General features: G+C 43.5%; 1 protein-coding gene across 4 annotated transcripts in view; it reads left to right on the forward strand.

Moving 5' to 3' along the window:
* CCDC91 (coiled-coil domain containing 91) overlaps positions 1-15058 on the forward strand; it is a 518367-nt gene that overhangs the window by 347569 nt on the left and 155740 nt on the right. The window lies entirely within an intron of this gene.

Genomic DNA, 15058 nt, shown 5'->3' on the forward strand with positions numbered 1-15058 from the left:
TTCGCACATAAAAGTGGTAATTTAGCATACTAGTTTGTTTGTTCCCAAGAATTGGGACAGCTGCTAAGTATTCAGGAAAATGCTTTGAAATCATCTGAAAATCCATATTGAAAGTGTATTATATCCTTTGCTGGTCATTTGGTATTTACTATTTTAAAAGTTCCATTAATCTAGTCAGGAGATGTTCCAGCCAGAACGTCAGAACAGCCTCTTCCTCCAGGTCGTTCTGGCCAACCGCAGGCAGGAGCTGCTCCAGTCTGGCCAGTATTGCCGCTGCCTGCAGTGGGGGCAGGACTGCTCCAGCCCTACAGTGGGCAGGGAGGCTGCTCCAGCCAAGCTGAAGAGGCCTTCCCCCGCTCATCACCCCTTTAATCAGTTGACTGGTTAAACACTGTGTTTTACCAAGTTAGTCAATTAAAAGGGATTTTACATCCCTGTTCAAAACACAGATTCAACCAGCTGTAGCTACATTATTGAAATGTCTTTCTACTAATGAAAATAATTACTTGTACAGAAAGTCTCCAATTTACAAACAGGTTGCGTTCCAAAAGTTCATTTGAAAGTCAAATTGTTTGGACCTTGGAATGAAGTTTCCCGTAGAACCAATGTTATAAAAGGTAGCTAAGTTCCCAGGCTAGCCTGCAAAAGCCTATTTAACCTATAATGTAGCAGCACAATGTAAAATAGTAGAAAGAGTTTTCTATTTTACCTTGAATGCTAGTGCTTGAGGAAAGGCAAATTTAATTAAAATGATTTGGAAATAGGTGGAGATTCTAAAGGGGACTTATGGGCATCCCCTAGCTACAACAGCTCCTACAGCTATCCCTATTCCCTTTCTCCCCCACCACTATGAGCTACACCCGACCCTTTCGCTAGGAGGTGGTGACCATGGGCCAGAGCATTCTAATGGAGCACAGAGTAACTGCACAGTCAATGAGTGCAGAGAAGCAGCAGCTTCCCCTTTAAAGCAACATTTCTCTCCAGCTGCTAGCAACTTCCCTTTGCTGCTCTCAAGTCCTCAGGCGGCACTTGAGCTGCTGTTCCCCATCATTTGTGCCTCCTGCCAGTTCTCTGAGGCTGCAGGTGAGCTTTTGTTTGTATCTGCCGGATGTTTATAAGTTGGATGTTTGTAACTCAGGGAGTGCCTGTCCTTGTAGAGAAGAAAGAAACAAAGCAAAATCTGGAAACATAAGGACAGCCATATTGGTCAGACTAATGGTCCATTTAGTCCAGCATCCTATCTTCTTAATATGGTTTGCTTCTCTGAGACCATTTCTTAAAAAACAAAAACCTCAATACTGGAGTTGAGCATACAAAAGTTTGATTTAAGAGTATTAAGTTGGTGAGGAATGCTGCTCAAAAGGTAGTGAGAAGCCACCAGCATATAGTAAGTAAGGTCTATACATGCTCCCCTCCATTATCAATTTATCTAGATAAGATTGGGAAACATTTTCATATTCACATGCTCATAATCTGAACAATCTGGGTACTGAAATTTCCCATGGTTCATTTTTGCATGCATATAATTACTACCTTTCTCCCTCCTCCTACCCCCAGAGGAAAATGGATGTTTTATCAACATTTCTTAGGTTATGTTTATATGCAAAAGATAGATTTAAGGATGCACATGCTACCTTAACTTTGCATTTATTGGTTATTGGCGGTGAAATGCTGTTCCCGTTGAAGTCTATGGCAAAATTGGTCTGATTGACTTCAGTAAGACCAGAATGTCTCCTGCATCCTCCATTCAGGCTTAAAATTTTATTTTGCAATTGATATATTTCACCTGCTACAAACTAGTAACACACTATATATGTGCTATAATGGTTGGTTCTTCCTGTTATTTAGTAATCTGAAATTCTTAAACAGGTAAAAAGGCTTTGAACAGAGAAAGCAATGGAGGATATTTCCTGTCAGGAACTATTAAAGGGGAAACAGGTTGTAGCAGTAAAAGTATGCATGTGCCTTGATTTTTATGTAAAGCAGTAGAAAATATTTTCTTCCTGAGACATCAGCCATATGGAAATTCAGTTTTGTGGTAAATTTGAAATGAATGACAAGCAGATACTAAGAAGAATTTTGCTCTAAGAACAGCTTTAGAGTTCGGTTTTAGCTATGTATTTTAAGTGATGCAAAGTAGGAAGAGGGATCAATATCAAATAAAATAGAGAAGCTGGAGCCAGAACAGTCACTTAGTGGCAATATTATATGCTGCCATCTATGGCCCATGGTTTAATTTCCTGAAAAGTAAATCCTTGTGTGTGGTCAAAGGGTGATGTAGCTGGTATCACAGAGAGTTCCAGCCCGTCATGTTTGGCCAGCAGGATGTGGAATCATATTGGACCCTTAAAGTTGGGGTGAAGATTGAAATAGAAGAAAAAAAAACAGCAATTGGATGTTTTTGGAATGTACTGTTAGGAACAGTTAATTTTTGGAAATGAAAGGACTGTGATTTGTTGTGGAAACTTCAATGGCAAAAGGCATCTAATGAGTCAGGAAACAGTGTTGCTATGGCTATTAACAGTTACAGCCAAATTCTAAAAGAGTGCCACATATGCAAGTCAAAGGGAAGAATTTAGCTTTTAAGTGATTGTCATATGGTTCTAGAAGTGCAAGGAAAAAAAGAACTTGGTAAAATTAAAATGGTGTTGGTGAATGTCAAAAAAAAAGTGCTGAGACAGAATTATAATGTAAGGAGGTTGAGAGAGATTTTGTGCAAACAGTACCTAATTAATTCCTCTATGTTAAAAGAAGATATCACTGTGGAGACTTTGTGCCTAATGGTTTTCTATCTTCTGTTGTAAGCAAAAGATAAACCGTTCCTCAGTATTAACCATGGTGGCAAAGGGTGAAAAATCTGTCCATGCTGTTGTAATTCCAGATAATCAAATTAATGTGTTTTTCAGTGTGAACTGAATTAGAATTTGGGTTTTCAAGGGTGGGTAGACGCTCCAGCTCAAATAGGTGTTATTCATACTGATCATATTTGCATATGAGTCACATTCAGTCTCTAAATTTGCCAGATGTCCATTTATTTTTATTTAAATAATGAGATCAGTCTATGAAAGGAACATAATCTAAAAATATAGAAGGAAGACTATTTAGAAAAACAACATTCAAAATTGTTGGTCTCTGGTCTGGCACCCTCTGGAACTGACCGACTGGTCCCTGATGAAGGATTTTGCTAGACCAGGGAAGATCATTTCTAGACCCTCTGTGCTGGCCTCCTGGCTGGCTCCTCACCTCCTGCTGCCCGGCCGACCCCTCAGGGCAGTCATCACTGCCCTGGCTCTGGATTCTGCCAGGCAGCCGTTCATGCCACACTGAGGTTCCGAGTCCTGCTGGGCAGCCGTGCACGCTGCACTGAGGATCCGGGTCCTGCACCAGGTAGTTGCGTGCACTGTGCTGGGGATCTGGGACCCATTGGGCAGCCGCACGTTGCAGAGCTATAGCCCCACTGGGCAGCCACGCATGTGTCTCCCAAGCCCTCTGGGCAGATCTGCTGCCATGCACTGATGGCAGACTCACTGCAGGCAGCCCACTGCCCTGCTGGCCCCACAGGGATCCTGGTCACTCTCTCTCCACCGGAACGCTCTGGTCCTGCAACTTCGGTGCTGGACCATGGATGTTGCCAGATGAAAGAATCCTGGTTAACAGAGTTTCAACCTGTAGTTACATATTTTCACATTCTTCTTCAAGTGGTCCCCATGGGTGCTCCACTCTGGGTGTTGGTGCATCCTCGTGCCGGTGACTGGAGACTTTTTTTAGCAGTTTCTGCCGCACCGCGCAGGCGCCAGAGTGCCCTCTAGTGCCATTGGAATCCTAAGGTGCCTGCACGGCACTGCTCCTCAGTTCCTTCTCTACCGTCCTCGGCAGCAGACGGAGACACTGAGTTCTCTTCATTTCTGTTTAAAAAAAGATAAGTACCTAGTTTAACTCCCTAGTTTCCTCAGCATCCAAGGTTTTTAGCCTTTTACTCCTTACCCAGTCTGTTTTAAAAAAAATGTTTTCTTCAATTGCAGTCCACTGCTTTCCCCCCGGGCGTCTCATGCCCAGCTTGCTCAGCTTTAATAGATGCGAGGCATGCCGCAATACCATGCCTGTCTCTGATGGACACTCTAAATGCATAAAGTGCTTAGGAGAGGCACACCAGATGCAGAAGTGCTCCCACTGCCTTAAACTCCCCGCGAGAGCGTGCTGTGACCAAGCCAATAGACTCAAAATGCTACTATACGAAAAGTCCCTTCGCCCTTCTTCTGAGGACTTTCCCGCGGCTCCACAACCAGCAGCACAAAGTAAGGGTATGGATAAAAATTGTCCTTCTACCCACTCCAGCCATACAGCCTCAAAAACAGGGCTTTTCGCCAACTCCCTCGCTCCCCTAGGCACCGACAGCTGCCCAGGTCATCACCGGAGATAGACCGGGGACCTCAGGCACAGGGCCGCGTAAGTCAGTGCCGACTCATAAGAGAGCCCACCCAGAGCCCGAGCAGAGGCCAACGGCACTGCAACCTACGGCACTGGGGGCACATGAGACTCCGACCATACCAACTGGCCAGGGTTCAGACCGAACGGCACCAAAGCACCATCCTAAACCGCCACAAATGCCTGCACCGAAGAAACCCCGCACCGACGCTCTGCCACCAGAACATTCGGCACCGGAGCCAATTGCCGTGCCGCCGTCACGTTCGGCACCTACGGTGCCCCCGGCTCCTACAACGTCCTCGGCACCATCCAGACACCACCATTTGGCACCAAGAGTGGGCTGAAGTCGGTACCGTTCACTAGTGCTGAATCATACTCCTACAGCATCGCTTTCACCGGGCTCTTCTGTTCAGTCCGTGCTGTCTCAGTGATCCTCTGTGGTGTCTCGTTCCCCAAGCGAAATTGGCACCGGATCTAGAAATAGATTTTCCTCCCAACATTCCAGTCTGACACCTAGGCTACCATCTTGGCAACCTGCCACAGTGCAGTATGCATACCCTCCTCCTCCATCTCCATGGTATGCACAACAGTACGCCTACCCATCATCGCCATATGCCACCCAATGGCAACCTTGGGAGCCGTATCCAAAAAAGAACCATTGTCGCACTCCTTCGACTGTTTCTAGGCCACCACTGGCCTCGCCATCCTCTACTGCGCCTGTTACTGAGCCAACCTCCCCACCTCATTCGGACATACAGAACTTCCTTTCCGAGGGGGAAGATATGTCGCCTTAGCGTAATTCGTCGTCATCTCCAGATGACACAGTCACAACCGAAACCCCACCACCAGGCAATGACGCTAAGAAATTTCAAGACTTGTTCAAGAGGGTGGCTGTGGCACAACAATGAGAACTTCAGGAGGTCCAGGTGAAGAACTATCCACTTCTGCGCACATTGCAACCTCCAATTGCCTCCAGGATAGCAATCCCCATGGACGAAGCTATCGTGGACCCATCCAACGTCATTTGGCAGATCCCAGCCTCTATTGCCCTGACAAACAAAAGAGCTGGCCACAAATATTTCATCGCTTCCAAAGACATGGATTTTCTTTTTACTCATCCCCCTCCGAATTCATAAGGGTAAACAGCCTAATTTCAGAAATACCCTACAGGACAGAGATCACAAAAAGGTTGATATCATGGGTCGTAAAGTTTACACCTCTGCTACTTTGCTCCTTAGAGAATCAAACTACACTGCCATGCTCACAGATTACGACCATACTAATTATTCCAAGCTGCAGGACCTTCTTCCACACCTCCCCAAATACAAGCGGCCAGCCCTACTGAACATCATGCAGGAGGATCATAATATCTCCCATACCGCCTTACAGTCTGCTATGGATGTAGAGGACACTGAGGCTCATATCACTGCCTCCGTCATTGTCCTCCAAAGGTTATCCTGGCTACAGGCATCAGAGGTTCCGAGAAATCTACAGCAAAAGGTTCTAGCAAAAGATCTACCTTTTGACAAGACCAACCTATTCTCGGCCAAAACGGATGTAGTGTTACACTCTATGAAAGACTCTCAGACTACCCTCAGAACTCTGGGGATGTACACTCCCCGCTTTAAGAGGACCAGATACCAGCCTTACCAGCGCCCCAGAGAGCCTTTCAGGCAGCATACAAGATATGACTCCCGCCAGAGACAAAGACCACAGCTTCGTAGGCCTCAACGCCAACAGCAACAGCACCCTACTACACATCCACTGGGAAATAAGTAGCAGATTTGAAAATTGCATCAAGATACAGAAAGCCACTCCTCCAACACTGAAAACTGGTATTCTTCAATTCCATCACCCCCTCCAGGCTTTCTACCACCAATGGGCCCTCATTACATCAGACAAATAGGTCCTGGAATTGATCCAATACGGCTATGCTATCCCATTCACTTTCCTGCCTCCCACCCATCCTCCCATCCTATCCCTTTTCAGGGACCCATCTCATGAAACCCTTCTCGATCAAGAGGTTTCACACCTCCTACAACTAGGTGCTATAGAACCAGTTCCACTGGAGTTCCAAGGTCAAGGATTCTACTCAACTTACTTCCTAACCCAGAAAAAGAGTGAAGGATGATGACCCATTTTGGATTTGAGGCGACTCAACAAGTATATTGCCTACCAACGTTTCAAGATGGTAACTTTAGTGACAATAATCCCAGCACTCGATCAAGGAGTTTGGCTTTCAGCTCTCGACCTCCAGGATGCCTACTTCCATATCATGATCCATCCTGTTCACAGACGTTTTCTGCATTTTACCATGGGTACCCAGCACTACCAGTACCGAGTGTTCCCCTTTGGCCTCTCAAACGCTCCAAGGGTCTTCTCCAAAACCCTAGCAGTTGTAATGGCCACACACCGTCGTCAAGGGGTCATGATATACTTGGCCGATTGCCTCATAAAAGGTTCCTCTTTCCAGGAAACCAAGGCCATGACCGATACCACAATGCACCTTCTGGTCAACCTGGGTTTTCATATAAACCACGCAAAATCCTCTCTACTTCCAACGCAGAGGTTAGAGTTCATAGGTGCTTATCTCGACATGGTAGCAGCAAAGGCTACCCTATCTGAGCACAGGTTCGTTTCCATCTGCGACCTGATCAATACTGCATGTTTAACTCCTACCATGACGGTAAGCCAATGCCTCAAAATTCTCGGGCATATGACCTTTACAGCGTACATAGTCACGCTCTCCAGACCCCATATGAGGAATCTACAGTATGGCTGGCAACATCCTACAAGCCTTCCAGAGATCCACTCTCCAAAATGGTGGCTATCCTACCCCGCATTCTCAATTTTCTCCATTGGTGGACATATCCGCAGAACATGCTAGTAGGTGTTCCCTTCCAGAACCCTCCTCCTACGCTAACAATTGCGACGCACGCTTCCCTTATGGGCTGGGGAGCCCATTTGGGCAACGTTACAGCCCGGGGCAAATGGTCGTTGACAGAACAAACTTTCCATATCAACTTCCTCGAAATACAAGCAGTCAGATATGTGTGCCAACATTTCAAACAATACATTGCGCACAAGTTGATTACCATCATGACAGACAACACCACGTGCGTGTACTACATCAAGTGCCAGAGATGTGCCCAATCCCTATCCCTGTGTGTGGAAGCTATCAAGTTTTGGAACTGGTGCCTTACACATCAGGTCACTCCGGTAGCCACTTACCTCCCAGGGATACTCAATGTCACAGCGGACACTCTAAGCCGCAAATTCCACAATCAACACGAATGAGAGATAGACAGACACGCTCTCATTCCTCTTCTTCTCCAATGGGGACAACCAGACATAGATCTCTTTGCCACAAAGACCAAGAGAAAGTGCCACCTATACTGCTCCAGAGGAGCCCTGGGGAAACATTTCCTCGGAGATGCTTTTTCCATCTCATGGAACACTCATCTCCTTTATGCCTTCCCGCTCTTCCCCCTACTGCACAAAGTCCTCAACAGAATCAGGACGGACCAGGCACAAGTTATTCTGGTGGCACCGGCTTGGCCAAGACAGACATGGTATCCTTACCCTCACAGGATGGAGAAGACGTATCCATTCCCATTCCCGCTCCAGCATGACCTTCTGTTACAGAATCACAGGATGACTCTCCATCTGGACCTCCGCAAGCTTCATTGCCACGCTTGGCTCCTTCATGGCTCCAGGATGCTGAGATTTCCTGTTCGGAACCAGTAAAGGAGATACTAATCAATAATAGAAGACAATCCACAAGGAAAACATACTTATACAAATGGAAAAGATTCTCTCACTCGTATAACGATCTACAAACAATATGCCCGGAGTCCGCCCCCCTCCCTACTTTGCTGGACTACTTACTATCCCTGAAACAGTCAGGCCTCGCCCTTAGCACAATCAGAGTACATGCAGCCGCCATAGCAGCCTTTTATCACCCTATCAACTGCACTTCCTTCCTCGCTAACCTGTTAACTAAACGCTTCCTTAAAGGGTTGGAGAACACCTTCCTACCTGTCCACCCACCATTCCCCATCTGGGATCTCAACCATGTTCTCAAAAGTTTGACAAAGCCGCCGTTTGAGCCGCTGGCCACTTGCTCTTGGTCCCATTTGTCTATGAAGGTGTCCTTTCTGGTTGCTGTAACCTCCAGCAGGAAGATGAGTGAATTCGCGGCCTTGATTGCTAACTTTCCTTACACGATATTCACAAAGGACAGGGTGATACTCCGACCCCACCCGAAGTTCCTCCCTAAATTGCCTTCCCCCTTTCATTTTAACAAACCTATACACTTACCTGCGTTTTTTCCCAAGCCACATGCCGATCCAGTCCAGGCTGCATTGCACACACTCAATGTCCGGAGGGCACTAGCATTTTACGTGGATCAAACTAAGCCTTGGCAAGCCTCTCCTAGGCTCTTCTTGTCCTACACCGAAAGATCTAGGAGACAGGCAGTCTCATCTCAGAGAATTTCAAAGTGGATCACCTCCTGTATTAGAACTTGCTATAACTTATACGATAAACACTTACCTGAATCTATAAGAGCTCATTCCACCAGAGCTATGTCTTCTACAACCACCTTCCTTAGCAACATTCCTCTTCAAGACATTTGTAACGCCGCCACCTGGTCATCTGACCACACATTTGCGCAACATTATGCACCCTCTTCTTCGATTGCGTCTTCTATGGCAGTGGGACACACAGTGCTATCTACAGTGACTCCAAACCCACCTCCATGAGCCGACAACCGCTCTGTAGTCACCCAGAGTGGAGCATCCACGGGGACCACTCGAAGAAGAATAAAAAGATACTTACCTTGTGCAGTAACGGTGGTTCTTCGAGATGTGTCCCCATGGGTGCTCAATTACCCTCCCTCCTTCCCCTGCTTTGGAGCCTCGTACTCTGGCAGGTAGAGAAGGAACGGAGGAGCCGCACCGTACAGGCGCCTTACGATTCCAATGGCACTAGAGGGCACTCTGGAGCCTGCGCAACGTGGCAGAAACTGCTGGGAAAAGTCTCTGGTCGCCGGTACAAGGATGCACCAGCATCCAGAGTGGAGCATCCACGGGGACACATCTCGAAGAACCACCATTACTGCACAAGGTGAGTAACTCTTTCTTTCCTGTATATTGTGCTAGCAGAAGCACAGTGATATTGAAAGTACTATTTATTAAAATGTGTATGACTGGATAGCATTTCATTAAACAATAAGTTGCATAGCAAAATTGCTTGGGTTTTTTTGTTTGTTTGTTTGTTTTTCTTCCTGGCCTATTTCTACATTAAAGGAAATATTCTCCTGTTGAATGTACTTGAAATATATATAATTTTCAAAACCAGCGTAATTTCGTTATGCTTCTCATGTTATGAGAGGAAGCTAAGTGTTTATACACAATACTTTGTCATTTACTGTAGCATGAAAATGTTTAAAAATGTAATGTTTAATGGGAGGGCAAAGCTAACACAAACTGAGCAGAGAGGAGACAAGTGAGTTTCTGATCTCTTATTTTACTGAGTTTACATAAACTTTAAAACTTTTAACAAGCAATAAACTTTTCTTATGAAAAATGGTGACTAAACAATTAAACCCAACTAAAAATCCCCAAATGTATGGCTAATACATATGAGACTTTTAAAATCTAAGACCCGTATTCTCTAAGGCCAAAGAATTCTGAGTTTGTTGAAATACATGCAAACCACTCCATGCAAGAAGTGTTTACATTAACACTTAGAGAAATAAATACATTTTAAAATACACAGTTTGAGATTGCTGCCTTGGATAAAAAAGGTAGCACTATTGTGTCACAAATCACACATCTGGAGGGCTGCTTTGATTTCCATGAAACAGAATCTGCCCAATTAGACTGAAAGGGAAAGGATGGGGGATGGAACTTGACTTTAGCTGAATGCCTTATTAAAAGGCTATAAGTGTACACACTATAATGTGTAGTAAAAATAAAAATGTTAAACATGGGTTTCATATCAAGTTTATCCAACTGATATGTCTACCAGAGGGAACAGAATATGAGGACCTAATGATATTTCTAGAGAAATGGGTTATTTGCAAGTCATACCAGATGGTCTTGTGTATTGAGCTATATCTTCACCTCTTGTGGAGGGACCAAGGGAGAATACAAAAGGCACAGAAAATGTCTGGAGGATTCCCCATGCAGAGTGCTCTGCAAATCATCATCTGGGATGCTTGGGGGAGACTTCAGAAAAGGAGAGAAGCAAGACTTTCCAACTGTACACACTGTCAAAAGACACCTCTAGATCCACAGAGATATGAGCTGAGAGCTCTCCTGCCTTCATATTGCTCCCTGGTTCACCCTGCCACCTGTAAGCACTGCTGCTTTGAGGCTTATGTTACTCTTGGCTAGACCTCTCTTCCAACCCACATACATATCCTCTGATGGTTTGTCTATAATGAGTGTTGTCAAACTATATCAGCAGATCTTTGAAAAGCAATTTAACCTAATCTGGGTGAAAACTCTTTATAAAATGTAGGCTAAATTCAGATCAGCAGTATGTGTGGAGCGATGCAGTAGAATGAGAGGATTATATAGAAGGTGATATAAGATACTGGTGGAGGGATTGAGATGGGCATAGCCTATGTCTAAGAAACAAGTAACTTGGGTGTGGCTATGAAAAGTATTGACATTGTGAAACCAAGTATTTCAGCAAGAGCCTCATTTGTACTGCAAGATAGTATAAGGAATAGCAACAAATAGGTTCATGACAACCTGTACATCTCTCATAGTTAATTCAGTCACAGTTGTAAATAAATCATAAAGGCATTTTTCAAAGAAAAGTGAGACCATACCATTGGACTGGCACAGCACTATATATTAAAATTAAAAAGCTGTTATTTATTAGAATATAACACGTATGCAAACATTTGTGATTGCATTATGGCAACTAATAGATTGCAAACTATATACATACATAGTCTGAAACATCCCACAGGATTTTGAGATTTTTGTCAAAAGCTATAATTAAATTCATGGGTGCTAGAGTGTGGGGCATATACATTTTCATAAACTGTGGCCACTTGCAGATGCTAACCACTTAAGGTCTGCCAGGGACATATGGCCTCATATTGGTATTTTGCTAGTATTACAGCTGAATGAATAATCTGCATGACTATTAGACAGCTCATTTTATAGTTCAAAACTTTTCTTACTCACTTATGCACAACAGTTTGCTAGATCTGGTGCCAAATTAGATTTCTTCTGAATTCCAAAACCTACTTTTGTAGAATGTCTTATTAGACTTACACCACTACTTCTCACTCTAATCCCAGAAGTTTATTATACATAAACTCAGTTGAAATATAGCTGTCCTAAAGAAGGTTGTGTTGAAATCATTTCTCTACTATTACTTTATTTGCTTTATATTTTTAAAAGATTTAAAATTCTATTGTTTCTATTCATTTTGCTCACTAATGACATGTCAGAAATTCCAAAAATATTTTTGTAAACCCTTTTACCTTGTCATACATTTATGTCCTGGAAAATGTAACATTGTAGGACAAATGCTGTTACTTTTCCCCACCTTCTTTATCATAGTGGGCCATGCCCTCAGTGAAATGAGCTATTAAGTTCCACACAGCCTGATTGGAGGCGAATCATAGAATACGAGGACTGGAAGGGACCTCGAGAGGTCGAGTCCAGTCCCCTACCCCCATAGCAGGACCAAATACTGTCTAGACCATCCCTGATAGACATTTATCTAACCTACTCTTAAATATCTCCAGAGATGGGGATTCCACAACCTCCCTGGGCAATTTATTCCAGTGTTTGACTACCCTGACAGTTAGGAACTTTTTCCTGATGTCCAACCTAAACCTCCTTTGCTGCAGTTTAAGCCCATTGCTTCTTGTTCTATCCTCAGAGGCCAAGATGAACAAGTTTTCTCCCTCCTCCCTTTTTAGATACGTGTAAAGGGCTATCATGTCCTCCCTCAGTCTTCTCTTTTCTAAACTAAACAAACCCAATTCTTTCAGCCTTCCTTCATAGGTCATGTTCTCTAGACCTTTAATCATTCTTGTTGCTCTTCTCTGGACCCTCTCCAATTTCCACATCTTTCTTGAAATGCGGTGCGTAGAACTGGACACAATACTCCAACTGAGTCCTAACCAGCACAGAATAGAGCGGAAGAATGACTTCTCGTGTCTTGCTCACAACACACCTGTTAATACATCCCAGAATCATGTTTGCTTTTTTTGCAACAGCATCACACTGCTGACTCATATTCAGCTTGTGGTCCACTGTAACCCCTAGATACCTTTCTGCCGTACCCCTTCCTAGACAGTCGCTTTCCATTCTGTATGTGTGAAACTGATTGTTCCTTCCGAAGTGGAGCACTTTACATTTGTCTTTATTAATCTTTATCCTGTTTACCTCAGACCATTTCTCCAATTTGTCCACATCATTTTGAATTATGACCCTATCCTCCAGAGCAGTCGCAACCCCTCCCAACTTGGTATCATCTGCAAACTTAATAAGCGTACTTTCTATGCCAATATCTAAATCGTTGATGAAGATATTGAACAGACCCGGTCCCAAAACAGACCCCTGCGGAACCCCACTTGTTATACCTTTCCAGCAGGATTGTGAACCATTAATAATTACTCTCTGAGTACGGTTATCCAGCCAGTTATGCACCCACCTTATAGTAGCCCCTCTACGTTGTATTTGCCTAGTTTATTGATAAGAATATCATGCGAGACTGTATCAAACGCCTTACTAAAGTCTAGGTATTCCACACCAACCGCTTTTCCCTTATCCACAAGACTTGTTATCCTATCAAAGAAACCTATCAGATTGGTTTGACATGATTTATTCTTTACAAATCCATGCTGGCTGTTCCCTATCACCTTGCCACCTTCAAAGTGTTTACAGATGATTTCCTTAATTACTTGCTCCATTATCTTCCCTGATACACAAGTTAAACTAACTGGTCTGTAGTTTCCTGGGTTGTTCTTATTTCCCTTTTTATAAATGGGCACTATATTGGTTACTTTCAAAATGATAAAATACATTTATCATGTATATGATCCAGCAATATGCAGAAGAGAGACACTGAGTGAATAAAAAATGTTTAGTTTACTGCTTTTTCTGTATGGACCAACAAAAATCCATCATCGGGCAAATTCAAAGTAAAATATTTTCAGTTGTTTCAGTCGTTTTTAGATGTAGTGTTCAATTTTAGATGTTGTGTTGTAGAGCAGGTTGTCTTTCATATCAAATCCAGTGGGAATTTTCAGAGACTGGGATCATTAAGATAAGCTTTTCACTTGGAATGGTAATTGGGTGAAAAGTTACAGAATAACACTTTTGGTCTTTTCCCAAAATCAGTCTTCTAGCTGAAAATAATGAGTTTTGTCAATATACTTATTATAAATAAATTAAACTTGATCATATTTAAGTTTGTATTTTATCATTTTGAAAGTAACCAATTGTCTTTCTGTTTTACCTAGAAGGAAACACTAACTTCCAAATGGCAAGTAACAATGAACAATTGCCAGTTGGCCCAAATGTCTTTTAACATTTATGTAGAAAATGTTTCCTGAAAGAGGGGAAATCTTTAAGAAAGTGTGGATAAGTTGTACCTCCCTAAGCTGGGACTCTCTGGTTCAGAAGCTCCGACTGAAACCAGCAGCCCCTGGTCCAGCAGCCCACAGCAGCAGAGCTGAGAGCCCACAGCAGTCATGGCTGGCTGGGCCTGGTGGTTGGAGGTCTGGGGCTGGCCACCCAGTCGGGCCAGAGGCAAGGGAGCTGACTGCGCTGGAAGCAAAGCCAGCAGCAGGGAGTGCCAATGGGTTAGTGGCAGTAGAGCACTCCTGCCCCAGCAATTTCCCTCGTTCGGGACTAGTCAGATCCTGAGGGTGTTGGACAAGGAGGTCCAACCATAGTTATTGTTAGGTCAAGTCACTTTAACCGTCAAACCCAGATTAGTAGTTTGGATATTGTGTAAAATATCCATTGTATCCTATTGTGTTTTTCACCTTTTTGCAATAATTATAAAGAAATTATTTTACAGCAACAAACCAAATAACAATTTTAGTGGATTCTGTACATAGAATGTCTAAAACTATGCATTAAAAAGGAAAATATACAGTGATATAAATGGTGGTGCTTTATTTTACATATTTCTGTTAGTGCCTGCTTGTCTCACCCTTTCTGCACATTTAATTTGCACTGTTTTTGCATATCCATTGAACACTAGATCAGTACACGTGTTGCTCTTCTACCACATAAGATCCTTAATAAACCTCTTTTCAGATTATAGAGTGAAATCCTGGCTTCATGGAAGTTTTGCTAGATTTTACCCATCGAATTCTACCCATTCACATGGGTTTTAGAGTTTTGCATGTTGAGTATCCAATATAAGAATGCAAAAATCAAGAAGGAAACTCAGAATGGAACTTTTAAGCAAAATATGAGTTCAGATTCTCAGCTGGCATAAGCTGATAGAGCCCAATTGAACTCAAAGAAGCTGTGGTGATTGATACCACTTGAGGATCTGGCACATTGTTGTCGAGAAAGAGGTATTTCAAGGAACCTTGAATGCTACAAGTACAAAAAATATTGCCATTAGTTGTATTTTC

The sequence above is a fragment of the Pelodiscus sinensis genome, chromosome 1, assembly GCF_052426305.1.
Source record: "Pelodiscus sinensis isolate ZL-2025 chromosome 1, ASM5242630v1, whole genome shotgun sequence".
Classification (NCBI taxonomy): Eukaryota; Metazoa; Chordata; order Testudines; family Trionychidae; genus Pelodiscus; species Pelodiscus sinensis.